This window comes from Mustela lutreola, chromosome 16 (assembly GCF_030435805.1).
Source record: "Mustela lutreola isolate mMusLut2 chromosome 16, mMusLut2.pri, whole genome shotgun sequence".
Taxonomy (NCBI): Eukaryota; Metazoa; Chordata; class Mammalia; order Carnivora; family Mustelidae; genus Mustela; species Mustela lutreola.
In genome coordinates this window covers 45,019,088-45,034,612 of record NC_081305.1, presented here as the reverse complement: position 1 = coordinate 45,034,612, position 15,525 = coordinate 45,019,088, and the positions used below count along the sequence as shown (strand labels likewise).

Here is a 15,525-nt window from a genome sequence, read left to right as displayed (position 1 = left end):
CCCAGGCCAAGGCAGAGGCCATGTTGGGGGCCAGGGGCTTCGAGGGAACCTCTGGCGGAGCACCATGTGTTTTGACAACTGTCACCACTCCTGCTCATTTAGAGACTCCACACAAGGCCCCTCCTAAAGAAGCCATCTAATTAACATGCTGCACCACAGTGAGGATGGGCACAGAGTTTCCTTCCAAACCCATACTAGAACGGTTGGTGACTGTGGGTGGGCTAGGGCCCCCGAGCCCACCCTGTGTGGAGTTGTCCCTTCAGCTAAGGGTGCCCGGGCCTTGCTTCTCTCTCTCCTGAGCAGGCAGATCCCCCTATGAATCAGCCTGATGTGCAGCTCCTTGGGGACACCCACAAGCGACTTGCTTGGCCCAACCTGATTCTGACTCGGATGGTGCCCTCCTCTGTGCAGGCCTCATCACGGCACCTTTCTCTCTGGGCTCTCAATCCAGTTCTGTCCTCTGCCTTCCTACATACTCAAGCTCCGGCCACCAAGCAGGTGCTAAGAACACAGGAATGAGCCCTCCCACCCCATTTCCCAGCCTCCCCACGCAACTCTCAATTCAGACAAATGAGGGCTAGGCTACTGCTTCCGCTGCCCAAGTGGACACACCATCCGACCTCCGCAACGCGTGCCTCCCCATCCATAACATGGCAATGAGGATGGCACGCAAGTAATGGTCAGTATGAGGGTCTGCGGTGGTGATGCCCAGAGAGCACATGGCAGGTGCTCAATAAACAGCAGGTCCTTGGTCATCGAGGGGCGTCCCCACATCTCCTTTCCTGAAATCCAGCCACCTCTTCCACTGAGTGCCTCCTCCGTCCCCATCTGTCCTGGCTGCCACACAGCCCTTGGCAGCTCTCAGCCATGTTCTCCAGTCATTCTGAGTCCTACTGGATGCTGCCTGCACGTGTGCGAGCTCTGAGGGGGGCAGGAGGGACGTCTCATATCTCATGTGCCATTATAATGCCTAAGCCATGCACGGCCGTGGTGGTGGCAGCAGGCTAGGCTGAAGCAGGAGGAGATGGGGAATGCCTGTCTTCTGCTTGTGCATGTTCCAAAAGATTCTGGTGAGTGGCAAAGCGACCAATCTCGTCCCGAGGCTAAGGACCTAAGAGGGTGATTCCCAGAGGCTGACCCCCCTCCAAGGCTGTGGTGCTGCCAGGGCCAACATCTAGGCCCCTGGTCTGCAGGCAGGGCCAGGAAGGCATCTAAACGGCAGCCATCATCAACCTGGTCTGCCTGGGTTACACCCATGCACTCTCAAAGGGCACAGGTCTAGGTTCAAATGCCAGCTCCCTAACCTACTTACACCTGTTTCCTTCCCTGTCGGATGGACTTATCAGAACCTACCTCATGCAGTTGCTGTGGGATTAAGTGAGGGAGATGCTTTAAAGCCCCCAATACGGTGCCTGGCATAAGGTGAACTGGCTACTTCCTTCTCTGCATAGGCCTTCCCCTCTGTCCCAGGGTCTGGAGTGGAAATGGAAGCACAGGAGGCCCTCCTCCCTAGAGGCTGTGGGCAAATCTCGCCTCTCAGGTTCAGGCTATTCATCCTCATGAGGTCACTGCACAAACCGCCCTCCAAACGGGCCCCGCAGCCTGTGCCCAGCTCCTCTGGGGAAACACACAAGAGCTCTGGGGCTTGGGGCTCGCACAGACCCGGGCCAAAATCTTGCCTCTGCCAGTGAGGCAAGCTGCCAGCAGGCGAACCCTGGGCGGGCGGTGAGCCTCAGATTCTTCCATGGTGAAACAGGTACAGTGACCTCGCCTCTTAAATGAAGATTAAACAAAATAATTCAAGTAAATCACTTAGGACCGGGCCTGGCACAGATGAAGTAAGCACTCAGTGTTACACATATGTCAAAGAAAGATCTATCTTCAAATAAATGGTAACTAGGCACCGTGCGCTTCTGTCTCCCTAGCTGCAAGCAGGCACAATCCTAAGCAGAACAGAGCAGGTGCCGGGAGAATCTGTGCTTGCCCGTCCAGGTGGTGAGAAGGAAGGACTCGCTCCCCGACGTGCCGCAGACAGAACAGAATTCCCGCCCGCAGGTCTCCCGCCCTCCCTCTCCATGCCCTGCTTGGCTCTGTTTGCTCCTAGAAGACAAGGGGCATGTACTGACACCAGAGAGGCTCATGGACGGAGACAACAGGACCTCAGAAGGCCATCCGGAGGGAACAAGTCCACCCCAAACGGCCACCTCTTCACGCACTGACCGGTGAGTAGGAGCTGTAATTCGGATGGGACATTAAAAATTCAGGTTTTTTCCCTAGCTGGTTATGAGAATAACTCTCTACTTATACACTTCCTCTCCCTACCCAGTTTAGACTAAGATGTGTGGGGTAGATAGTGTTGGGGGGGCGGTTTCAATAGATAGAGGCCTTGGACGCCCACCACACCGCCCTCTGCAATGCACGGTTCTCAGAGCAGGGGCCTCAGAGCCCAACTGCTGACAGGTCCAAACGCCCTGCGACGTTCCAGGCCCATGGGGCTGGAACACGCCCGTTCTCTCGACAACCATTTGCTGGGAGTCAACCCAGGGCCAGGTCCTGGGCCGAATACCCAGGCGTGAGCAACCACGGACACAGCCTGCAAACTCACGGGGCGCCTGTTCCTAAGAGGGACAGGGTCTCGTGAATCAAGCAGCGACTCAACTACAGAAGCAACACCAGCAGGGTAAGTGGTGAGAGTTACAACGGGAGCGGACACTTCCAACGAGCTCACGATGTACTGGGCACCGTGTCATGCACTAACTTCTCTCATCTTCACAACTACCTGTGGGATAGCTGCCACCATTGCCCCATTTTACAGATGAGGAAATCGAGGGTCTGGGAGGTATCACGACTTGATCACCGATAGTCATGTACCTAGAAAGTTACTAAGCTGGGCCAGGTGCTCTGAGCTTCAGAGGCCCCACTCTGAGGTGTCAGGCCTGTGCCCTCACCCCGCTGCCCCCAGAAAGGGAGTGTTCAACATCCTAGCTCCTGATCTAGTGGTAGGAAGAGACACAGGGAAGTGTGCTTAAGGAGGTGATTTTCGACTCTGATACACCTGAGAAAGAGCTAAGACAAAAATAAGGAAGGAATCTTTTCCAGATAATACGAACAGCATGTGCAAAGGCCCTCCGGCAGGTTTGAGGGCAAAGAAGGGAGTGAGGCAGAGCACGCTGGGCCAGGAGGCCAGCAGGGGCTACTCACAGGGCCTGGGGAAGGTCACAATGGCACCGGCTGTGTGAGGGCAGAGCTGAAGGGGGCGAGGGTCGATGCATGAGGACCAAGAAGAAGAGAGTAAAGAGCCTCTGAGAGAGACTTACAGGAGGAAGGCGGAGGAGTCATGGAGGCGGATGGAGATACCAACTGTCATGACTGAGAAAGGCAAGCTCAAGGCTTCCATTTTGTTGGGGAGTGGGGGTGTCCAGAGCTACCGGCAGGCACTCTGTGGGAGGAAGAAAACGCAAAAGACAACGAGCTCAGCTGGGTTTTACTATTAAGGCCATTTTCAGGGTAAGCACGGACTCTGAACAGCGTTCATGACCCTGTCCACTCAATGCCTTCTCCTGGTCAACAAATCCCACCTTGGAACCCCTACTGGGATCTGGGCAGGGGAGAAGCAAAGCAGACAGTTTATATTCTGGTGGAGGGGGGTGGGCACTTTAACACAAATTATGCAAGAACTGCTAATTACTAGTTCTCACTATTTCTATGGAGTTAACTCTTTAAAATCTCCAACCTCATGATCATGTAAATTATCATCTCCAGTTTACAGATAAGGAAACTGAGGCAGGCAGAGGCGCAGAGACCTGCCCGAAGTCACAGAGCTTGTCCACACAAACTCAGGGCAGACCCTCACCCACAAAGTCTGAGTGGGATGCTTGGTACCGGCCCGGCAAAGCAGAGCCAACAGAATGGGGTCAAGAAGGCGCCCCGCCCCAGCCCCGCCTCTGAGCTGGAGGGGAACTCAGAGAGTGAGGCAGGCAGAGCTATGTCTCCACAAGCTTGCCTGCTTCCCAAAGGGCCGCCTGGACCCAGAACAAGGCAGGTGAAACAACGCTGGGGCTGGCCCTGTTGCTCCCTGCCTGTCCTTGCCATTCTGAGAAGGGAACCTGCGCCCAGCCCTTGACCTATCTAGGGAGGAAGGAAGGATGTGGACTTGTCTGTCTTTGAGAGCCCATGTGAAAAAAACCACAGAAAAGAGGCTTAGAACTTGCCTCTGCACACTGGCAGCCTGTTCAAGATTCTTCTCGGGTTGTTAAAATAGCACAGGGTGCAAGTGGGAGAGAGGAAGGGGTGGAAGGAGAGAAAGCCGGGCCTGTTGGTTCCTCTGGGATCCAGTCACCACTCCCAGGGCTGTGGTGCACCAGGGAAGGCAGGCGGGCTTCAGAGGGGCCCCTGGGCTGTTTCTGCTTTGTCACTCCGTGTGTGGGGGCAGGGGGAGAGAGGAGGGCTAGCATGCAGGCCATAAAGTCCTTCCTGTGTCACAAGGACCCCTCCCAGTGGCCAGGATGTGGGGCGGCTGGGTGAATGAATGATGGATATTGTTCGTGAGATGACCTAAGCAGCCAGGAATGTGGCAGTGGGGGGGTGGGGGGGTGCTTTAATGAGCCATTCATTGATGACTCCCTCCCCCAACCCAAAGAGGTAAACCCTCTCTACTCTGGGGTAGTCAGTGAATAAGAACCAAACATGAAAACACAGGGCAACCAAGTGGTGTTCCAGTGGGCACAGTGATGGTGAGTGCAAGAAAGGGTCCTGGTAGGATGCTGCCGCCCCAGCTGGAAAAACTTCCCTTCCCTCTTTTTCTCAACGACTTCCTGTTACAAAACGTGGCCATGGCACTGAAGGGGGTGGTGTGGAGGAAGCTGGAATTCCACTAAACCCAGAATAAAGAGAAGCCTCTTGCAAAGTCAGTCTGGGCCTAGAAACAGGCTCAGCCAAGTCCCTTGGCTGGGGCAAGCACGATGACTTGATTATGGGCCCTGGTTAGGAGGTCTGCCGGACCAGTGTGGAAAGCTGCGTGTTCCTACTTACTCACAGCAGCTCACATGTGGATTCCACTGACTCCACACCTCACAGAATTTTAGGGCTAACTCTGCTGCTTCATGCTGCACCCACTGCCTTCCACTGTGGACCCTCCCCACCCCATTAGTAGGACATCGCAGGCCAAGAGCCTGACCCCCAAGGACCAGATGCATCTTTTCCCCAGGCCCAGGCCTAACCCGAGTGGGTCACACCAAACTCCCCCAGGGTACACGGAGGCAAGACAGGGCTCCCCGTGGTGCTGGGAGTTTTCAAACCTCGTCTCTGCAATACCGTGTTGGGTCTGCTGCTCCGCTGGGGCACCGGCTGCCTTGAGGGAGAGGGCGCCGTCCCACCTCCTGAACTCCCACCTTGCCTGCTGTGGCCTCTGATGCTGCCCATGGTTCCTGCTTCCACGGGTCCTCGGGAAGGGTGTCTGGGGCTTGGACACAAGGGAGGGACAGCTATTTATCCCAAAGACAGGCATCCACCGTTCTTATCGCCCATCTGCCTGGCTACTGCCACGTTCCAGACGAGCCCTGGCCCCAATGGGGCATCTTTTCAGGTCCTGAAAGCAGAAACTGCTCCCCTGACCCCCGGGTTCCATCACCAACTATAAAAGCCCTTTCAGGCCCCGCCGGCTCAGCCTACTGGAATCTGGTCGCCAGTGGCCCAGGCGAAAGGGCGATCACCCCAGCAACAGCCTCAGGGACCATCCAGGGAGTCTGTGAGCCTCTGGAACAGTTCTGGGATTGTACGTGTGAGCAGTGTTCTGAAGACCCATTGCCTTTAGCAGAGCCGAAGGGGAGAGAAACTAGGGAGCAGGCTGAGAACAGAGAACGAAATGGCTGCCAGGTCACGGATGCAGCCCCACCAGCACGGGAAATCGAGGCGGGCAGTTCGCAGCATGGGGGACACAATGAGCTGCCCGCCCAGAACCCAACTGCACAGCTAGCCAAGGGCAGAGTGGGCCTGCTGCATGTCCTGCCCCATGACGACATAACCTAATTTGAAAGCAATTACAGGGAAATATGGAATGCTTCTTATGTCCTGGCCTGACGTTGCCTTATTCGGAGTTTTCTCAGCCTACATGAAAAAGCTCTGACTTTCCAGCCAGAGAAGAGGTATAAATACTGGAGAACAGAGCTGTGAGCATTCCAAAGGTCCTGCGTGTCCACGCAGAGACCAGCTCTCCCCCATGCCCCCTCCCCGGGAGCCACTGTTCCCGCCTTGGCCAGTACCCCCCGGGGAAGCACATTCGTTGCTGCAAGGCACTGACTTTGCAGTATCGTACCCACCTCGTGAGCGCTGGTCTCTAACTTTCCTGTCATTCCTCACAGGGCTGGCTATCTCTCATCATTCAGGACTTCCCTCAGATGACATCACCCCAGGTCTTCTCTGACCTTGACATCTGCACCTTGCAGTCACTTTACTGTTATGTCGTTTTCGTTGTATTTGCTACTCTCAGAAGTGATGTCGCCCATCCATAACCAGACCACCTCCCAAGTATACTGCCGTCTCCACGAGTCTGGTCTGCTGCAGGACTCCACGGCCTTGCACAGCTGGAGCTCAGTAAAGCTGGGGGCTTCTCATGACCAGTCGCTTATGACTTCATGGTTTCTGATCTCATTTTATACTGGTGAAAGTCCCGAGTTAGGGATAAAACCGCTTACTTTCAAAAGTTCACAGAAATAAATCCCAGAGCTGTAGACACTCCTAAAGCCAGCCAGGGAAGACACTGCTCTTGGCTTGCTGCTCTGATGGAAGGGGACAGGAGCCCTCGGGAGCTCCCCTGGTGCGCTCAGGCCATCAGGGCTCCCGGGCTCCCGTGTGCAAGGGTGGGGCCTGGATGGTGGGGTGGGGGGCAGTGGACGGAGAGGACAGTGACACAGTGGGGAGCAGGGGCTCTCGAATCTCACGCCTGGCTTCAAATGCTCACCTCGCCACTTACTGTGTGTGTGTGGCCTGAGAAAACAAGTGTCACCTCTCCCAGCTTCCACTTCCTCCTTTGTAAAATGAGGATAACAGGCATGGTGTGAGTGTTCAACAGGGCGATGCCCACACAGCCTGTGGAGAGTGAGCGATCTGGGCTGTTCTATTCATTACTGCAGCATCAGCACCGCAGCTGGGGAAGCCAGTCACCCCACCCAGGATCCACCACACTGCTGGCCATACTCCGGGGGCTGACACAATGCTATCTCCCCCAAACTCCACTTGCCTTTACCTCACCACCAAATGAGTAAAGAAACATAAGGACCAGACTCGCTTCTTCTGCCAGAGACCCTTTAAGCCCAGAGGTCCTGGATCCTGCCTGTACATTAGAATTACCCTTGAGCTCTTCTGGTTTTTCCTTTCAATTTTTAAGACAATAAATACTGTTTTTCGCCACTAAGCTTTGAGGCAACTTGCTACGCAGCAGTAGAGGCCCTAATGCAACATGGAGGCAGAGATGCTGGATCGCGGGCGGGCATGTGTTTTTTGAATCAGGTGCAGGTTGGAGAATCCATTCTTTTTTGTTGTTATAATTCACATACCATAGAACTCACCCTTTTAAAGCATAAAAATTGGTGAGTTTTAGTTTATTCATGAGGCTGGACAGTTATCACTGCTATCTAACCCCGGAACACTTTCATCCTGATGAGCGCCCTCCCCACCCTCGCTCCTGGCAACCACTAGTCTACTGTCCCTGTGCATTTGCCTTTCCAGGGACATTTCCCATCAATAGAATCATACAGTATGTGGCTTCGGTCTGGCTTCTTTCACTCAGGGTGTGCTCAAGGTTCGCCTGCATGGCGGCAGGTGCGCTACGTTACTTCCCAAGCACTCTTACAGCACATGCATGTAGCATGTTTTGTTTATTCATTCCTTTGCAAGCCGATGGACATCTGGCGCATTCCCACCTGTGCTATGGTGAATGAGGCTGCTACGGACATTCACGTGCAAGTTTTTGGGTGGATGTGTATTTCCAGTTCCCCTAGAGGTGTAAGTGCTGGTGCATACGGCAACTCTCTGTTCAATCATCGGAGGAACTACCAGACCGTCTTCCAAAGAGGCTTCACCACTTTACGTTCCCATCAGCCACACAGGAGGGCTCCGACTTCTCCAGGTCCTGGCCAACACTCACTATTGGACTTTTCTGATTACAGTCATCCTGGAGGTTGAGAGGCATGGTGTCTCACTGTGGTTTTGACCTGCATTTCCCTCATGACTGATGATACTGGGCATCTTTTTGTCCACTTATTGACTATTTGTAGTAACCTCTTCAGAAAATGTTTCTAGTTCTTCGCCCATTTTTTAAATGGTTGTCTTTTCACTGTTGGTGCTATAGGAATTCTTTATATAGTCTGGACACTAGACCCTTATCAGATACATGATTTGCAAATATTCTCTCCCATTCTCAGGGCTGTCTTTTCACTTTCACTTTCTGAACTATTCTTTGACGCAAAAAAAACCCAAAAAACAAAAAAAAAAAACACTTTTTAATTTTCATAAGTCTAAGATAACTATTTTTCTTCGGTTGAGTGTGTTTGGTGTCCTAATAAACCAATGCCTAATCCAAAGTCACGAAGCCTTACACCAATGTTTTCTTACAAGTTTTACAGTCTTAGTTCTTACATTTAGGTCTTAGATCCAGTTGGGAGTTATTTCGTATATGGTGTGAGGGAGGGGTGCAATTCCATTATTTGCATGTGCATATCCAATCATCTCAGCACTTTTTAGTGGAATGACATCTCTTTCCACGTTGATAGGTCTTTTGCCCTTGCTGGAAATCAAGTCACAATAAATATATGGGACCTGGGAGTTTCATAAAAATGCCTGAACTTCACCCTGGGTCAGATGTATCAGTCCCTGTAGATGGGTCCTAAAGAGTGAAACTAAGGAAGCTTACCAAGTAAGTGTAACATGTTGCCAGGTTGAGAACCACCACACTAGCTCCTTTACTCTACAAGTGAGGAAACTGAGGCCCACAGAGAACTACGGAACCCCCCGCATCTGTCAGACTGAACATGACCCTGGGGCTAAAAGAAACCCCCCAGAGAAGTGGGGTAGGCAGCCCAGGGTAGGGAGGTCCCCCAATCTGAGCTTGTCTGTTCTTAAATGGACCTTTTCTGGAGTTATCCCCCACACACGGAAAACCTACCAACCAACCAACCAACCCAAAGCTACGGAGATTACACACAAAAAAATGGGTCCTCCCCAAGGGAGAAGAGGCTGCCCTCCTCACACAGAATGCACAGGGAGATAAGGGTCTGAACTAAAGGCAGGTGGGGCCCACAGGGTAGAGGTAGAAGGCAGCACTCAGCTCTCAAAAGAAAGCTTTTCAGCAGGAAAAGGAGATGGGTGAGGCCTACCTGGAATGGCTACCTTTAAAAGAAAAAACTTCCGGGGCGCCTGGGTGGCTCAGTGGATTAAGCTGCTGCCTTCGGCTCGGGTCATGATCTCAGGGTCTTGGGATCGAGTCCCGCATCGGGCTCTCTGCTCAGCAGGGAGCCTGCTTCCCTCTCTCTCTCTCTCTGCCTGCCTCTCTGTCTACTTGTGATTTCTCTCTGTCAAATAAATAAATAAAATCTTTAAAAAAAAAAAAAAGAAAAAAAAAAAAAAAAAAGAAAAAACTTCCACTCCCAAAAGGCTGTTTTTAAATTAGGGCAGCAGCAGAGACTGGGGACATGCCCTCCGCCTCCTCTGGCCCAATCTGGCATTTTGCTGTGAAACGATCAGGCACAGAGGCCCTTCACCTGGAGAGCAGGGAGTCTGAGCTACAAAAACCCCATTTACTTTCAATGGCTTACAGCTCAGCTCAGGTTTCGGAGTAGGAAGGGAGATTAAAGATTGTCTGGTTTAAACTTTGATCTTTCAAAAAGATAGCCAAGTGAGCCAATTCTGGCCCTGAGACTATGTGGCTTGGAATCCTAACAGGTGCCTAAGAAAATCAGCCTGTCGATTTTACATTTCAGCATGAACAAATCTGCCCACAGACTTGCTTTCTAAATAACAGGCAGTTGGTATTTGGGGAGACAGAGTCAGAGAGGGAACTGAGAAGACTCCAGTCTACTGCTGCTCTCAGCCAGCAAAGCCCATCCCAGAAACACCCCAGCAGAAAGGAGAAGGGAAAAGGCAGGGGTATCTGGAGGCAGGGCAAACACCACCATTTTGCCCTCTGTTCACCGACTAGCAGACAGCCTGCTTCCTGCTGGAACTGACATGGTCACAAACTGGGGTGGTAGGAAGGCATTTATGATGGGCCTACGAGTGATTTCTAACTGGTGTAGGTTTTGCTTTTGACAACTGAAACTCCTGCCTTTTTTTTTTTTTTTTGTTTTGGGGCATTCTGATTGAATGGTCACCGATCAGGCCCGAAGACTTCTCCTGCTCCAGTGAAAGCAGGGAGGGGTGTCCGGCGGGGGTGGTTGGCATGGCTAGGACAGAACAGGGTTGGCCTGGAAATCTGTGCTCTTGTCAAGGGGAGCTGGAGCCCCGGCAGCACACACAGACACACACTTGTTTCATCTGTGCTCTGTCCCACTGGCTTCCCACTCACAGAGGCTGGGAATAAGATGATCCCTTCGAGAAGCAGGGTGAGTCAGGAGGCCAAGAGAATATAGGGCATTTATCTGCGTGATCAACTCCTCTCATCTCTGAGTGGCCCAGAACTGGCAAGGCGCCCACAGAGGTGCTGGGTCCCCATCACCCTGCCCACCCTCTGCTGAGGCTCCGGGCAACTCCTCTCGGCAGCTGGGACCGAGCAAGGGCTCAGTGAAAACTGGATGGGGGACTGAATGAATCCATCGTCAATTGCCTCAGACCCGAAATTCCTGGCTTAGAGTTTGGAGCTTGCCAAGAGGTAACTGGCGGTGTTCAAAGTTACCCATTCTTGTCCTGAGCCTCATGTTAGCAGACTCTGGGTCTACTTCCTGGCACTATAATTTTGGGGGGTGGGAAGCACAACTTCTGTGGGTGAAGAAATTGTTCTCCATTTGGGGGTCTCTTTTTTCTTTTACCATATTCACTCCATCTCAGACGCCTTGAACATACAAGAAGGGACAGTATCAACAGCATCTTGAAAGGATTTTCTTTTTTTTTTTTAAAGAAAAACCAAAATAAGGTTCTATAGTCAAAGTGTAATTACAGGATTGGGAGGAACCAGTCCAGAGACTGAAACCTCTGACTCATAATTGCTCCATTAAAAATGGTGAAACGTTTGCCCTGGCAGAGTGACAGGGTTAGACTCTCACTGGGGCTTGCCCCACCTACAGGCCTTCCTGGGGCTGGTACTGAGGCCTGGCCAAACCACAGAATAGTCACAAGGGGCGACTGTCTCCAAGAGCGGTGTGATGTCAGAGGAGAGGGAGGCCCCCACCACTCTCAGGGGCACATCAGACTCCTGGCCCTATCACGACAGAGGAGGGGCTTTGTACGTGCGTGTGTGTCGGGAAGACGGGAGGTAATGGAGTGCCATTGGGAAGCCGTGCGGTAAGTCTTCCAGAGAGGACTGGCATCCCAGCTCTGAACTGAGCTTCCAGAGAAGATAGCAAGAGCTGTTTTTATAACTGGGCGGGGCAGGAGGCTTCCCCTAATCTAACTGTACAAATGACTCACATTTACTGAACGCTTACAGCTTGCCAGAATTTGTTCTGAGAGCCCTACACGTTACAGGTGAGACTCCCAAAGCTGAAGCAATCTGCCGGTGGTTACACCGCCGGGGGGTGTCAGAGCTGGGCCCATATGTCTTCCAACCAACCCCGAGTCTGGCCACCATGCCCTTCCGGCTCTGGTTCCCGCTCTGCCGGGCCCCCAGTGAGGTACCTTACTTGGTTTCTCTCATTCGAGCCACTCTAAGGAAGACACAGAACCAAGTGCAGCCCCGGAGGCTCTTGGCCAATCCCATGGGCCACAAGCACCAGAGGCCTCACGACAGGCTGCAGGGTGAGTCATGGGAGAGGGAGGGCCAGTCAGGTGACCCAAAGAGAATCAGAGCTATGCTGAGGTGGCCTGGTTACCTTGACATTCCTGTGATTCTGCCAAGGTAAAAAGTAACCCGAGGAGTTTGCCTTATATGGGCACAATGACAGATTTCAACACAACGTGTTAACTGACCCTGCATCAAATCTGTCCCCAGATTGCAAAGGAGAGGCCTGATAATGCTCTGAAGGTATAGAAATAACAATTTATGACACGCTAGCACACTCAGAAAACAAAGGTGCAGCCCAACTGCCATTGTGGGGCATGGGGGGAGGCTGGTGGCCCCCAGGCCAAGTGGCTCTATCCCTCTCCTCCTCCCATGTGGCAGGGAAGAGTGGGCTTAGGCCCCTCCCTCTGTTCACAGGGCCTGGTCCAGGGCAGGGTCTGGATCAAGGCAGAGCCTGGAGGAAATCAATTTCAGGCTGGAGCAGAACAGCCAGTCCTCTATGGGTTCAGAGAGTCCCAACCACCTGCTTTCTCCCAGAGGAGTCCAAAAAGGAGAGACAGGAGCTGCACAGGGAGCCACAGCCTTTCAGGTCCGTGGGGAAAAAAGTGGCAAGGTCTCAGTGCCTTGACGCTGTGTGAGAACCAAAGGAGGTGACCAGGCCTCCCTGGGTTCCAGAGTCATCCCAGCCTGGGCCCCAAAATGCTGGCATCAGACACCTCCCTCCTGGGCAGACCCCTGCCCCACCAGAGGAAGACAATGCTCTGAGCTCCTCCTAAACTTCAATTATCCATTCTAATTTTCAAAAGTACCAGGTGTCTACTACACACCACCTACTACTCTGAGCACTGGGATTAAACAGACAAACATCCCTGGTTTCATGAACCTTCGGTTGTAGCAGAGGAGATGACAAGCAGAAGAGAAGACAGGAGATGACAGCACAACACAACAGAGCAATGTGGCAGGAGTAACCAGTGGAGGGGACAGCTGAGGCGGGGATCAAGTTCAGAAAGTCTAGGAAGACCTCTCTGTAGAGGTGGCAAATAAGCCCGAACAGATAAGGAGCCACTGTGGGCCACCTTCTTCAGAGACACACAGGCCCGAGGGTGAACCATGATGGACCCCACAAAGGGACACTCCCAGGCCAACAAGGGTGGACAATGGGAAGTCACACCAAGGAGTGCTTATCAAACAGCACTCCTAAAAGCACTCTGCCTTGAGAGGTGCCAGGGCTGAGGGCAGGTGCCTCCTATTCAAATTTACCCGCAGCAGAGCTCTTTTCATCTGCTTTATAAAATGGCAGATATGCATGGGACTCAACTTGAAACAGTTGTGCTGCTGAAAAATACCGCCGTGTTAGATCTCAATCCTCCACGTGGAATCTGTTCCAAAGGGCTGTGGCCCTGCCCAGCAGCCCCCATGTCCCCCCAGATGGAGGGGAAGACCGGGCTCTGTCCACCAAGCTCTGGAAGGGGAAAGGGGAGTTTCTGGTGCCACTGACGTGAATCCCCTCCCCTCCCCTCCCCTGCTAAAGCCTTTGATCCTCTGGCTCCGTGGGTGGCAGGCGGCTGGAGGAAGGCAGACAGCACATGTGCTGCCATTCCAGTCTGAGATGGTGGAGGCCTGCTCCCTTCTGTAAGGTGGAGCCACAAAGGGAAGATAAGAAGGCCTGTATCCCAAAGTTTCCTTGGTGTCTGGCCTGGTGCCCACAGATAGAACTTGACAAGGAGAACGAGAGAAAGGCAGCCTGAATCTAGCAGGGAAAGTAGGTGGCTGTTCTCCTTGGTGGGAGTGAACCATTGCCATGAGTTCCAACTCCCACAGCATCCTGTCCCCTCGAACAAGAAAACAGAGAGGAAGAACTACAGGCAGAGAGAAGGGAAAATGCTCAGTTCATGTCACTAAGCATCTACTAAGGTGAAAGTGGCCTTCAGGTAGCTTCCCCACCTCCTGCAGGTGTGGGGTGGGAGCTGAGAGTTAAGACAAAGAGAATCACAAGCAAGGGTCTAGGGAGAGCTGCAGAAGCTGCCGGTGCTAGCCAGAAGGAGGGCATGGTCTGGCCAGAGAGGGACACCGCAGGGCAGGCAGTGTGATTCGAGGACAGCAGAGGTCAGGTGACACCTGATCTAGGCTGTGAAAGAGGAGCACAATTCTGATAGGTGATGACCTGGGAAGAAGGTCACTCCACGTAGTGGGAACATCAAGGGCAAAAAACACCAACGTGCAGACATCTGGGAACCCCCAAGAAGCAGCAGGAGGTGGGGTCCAAAAGTAGAGGGAGGCTGAAGAACTCTGAGTTTTTCTTTGGGCTGTGAGAGGCAGGTCTCTCTGTGACCTGATTACATGTGAGTCTCAGAAAGATAACGCTCAGGGGGCTAACGAGACGAGGCAGGGGAATGGGGTGAAGCCAAACCCCATGGACAATGAGGAGGGCTGACGTCAGAGCACTTCCTGGGTGCCAGACACGGTCCAAAGGGCACAGGAGCATGAATTTGCTGAGGTCTCACCACAGCCCCAGGATGCACGCACTATCCTCACAGAGTGGTTACGCCATTTCCCCCGAAGTCACACAGCGCAGGGCGGCACTGCAGCCGCACCCAGACTGATGAGAATCTGTGCCTGAAAGCACCCTGTGTGTGGCCCTGGGCTAGGACAGCAGGAGCAGTGAAGGGAAATCCTCGAGGAAGGGGAGGGTTCGGAGAGATACGCGAGAGGAAGAAATCGGTACAACTGGGCTGCCACTACATGGTTCAAAGTCAAAAGAGGACTCCCAGACTTCTGAACCGGATGACCCACGGGCAGGGCAAGATCCAGGCTGGGCAGCAAGGACTCAGCGTGGTCTGGGATATGTCGAATGCGATGCATGTGCCTCGCAACCGGCTGCCAATGCAGAAACTGAGTCTACAACTTGGCGAAAGGGTCACCTGTTCCCTCGGTCACTCACTCAAACATCTCCCCAGCTTCTCCTGTGGCTGGGCATGGTGCTGGTGCCTGGCATTTGGGGAGAGGTTAAGGACAGGTTCCTCCACAGAAAAGTCTAACAGGGGACAGTGACAGGCGAGCAAACAATCCCACAGGAGAGTGACAAGTGAGGTGGGACTGGAGACTCAGGAGTCGTGCATGGAGAGGTGAGACCAGAGGCCAGGGAGCAGGGTGGATAAAATCCTCCAGGGGACAGGACACTGGGAAATGCCCACACTTCAGAGGTTGGCAGAGGGAATGGAGCCAGAAACAGGAAGGAAAGGGAAAAGTCAGAGAAGCAGAAAGAAGGGGAAGACAGGCTCTTCTTCGGACAGGTCAGAAGTGTAACACAACGTGGTTATACAGAAAACATAGATCTGGGGCACCTGGGTGGCTCAGGGGGTTAAAGCCTCTGCCTTCAGCTCAGGTCATGATCCCAGGGTCCTGGGATCGAGCCCCGCATCAGGCTCTCTGCTCGGCAGGGAGCCTGCTTCCTCCTCTCTCTCTGCCTACTTGTGATCTCTGTCTGTCAAATAAATAAAATCTTAAAAAAAAAAAAGATCTGTATCACCTAAACATACAAACACATTTACAGGTGATGCCTGTGGTTGCCTTTAAAACACTCTAAAGGCAGGTGGGGT

The 15,525-nt window shown here is 53.0% G+C and overlaps 1 protein-coding gene across 5 annotated transcripts in view; it reads right to left on the bottom strand.

The window, feature by feature from the left end:
* Positions 1-15,525, bottom strand: part of ACTN4 (actinin alpha 4) — a 69,474-nt gene that overhangs the window by 27,072 nt on the left and 26,877 nt on the right. The window lies entirely within an intron of this gene.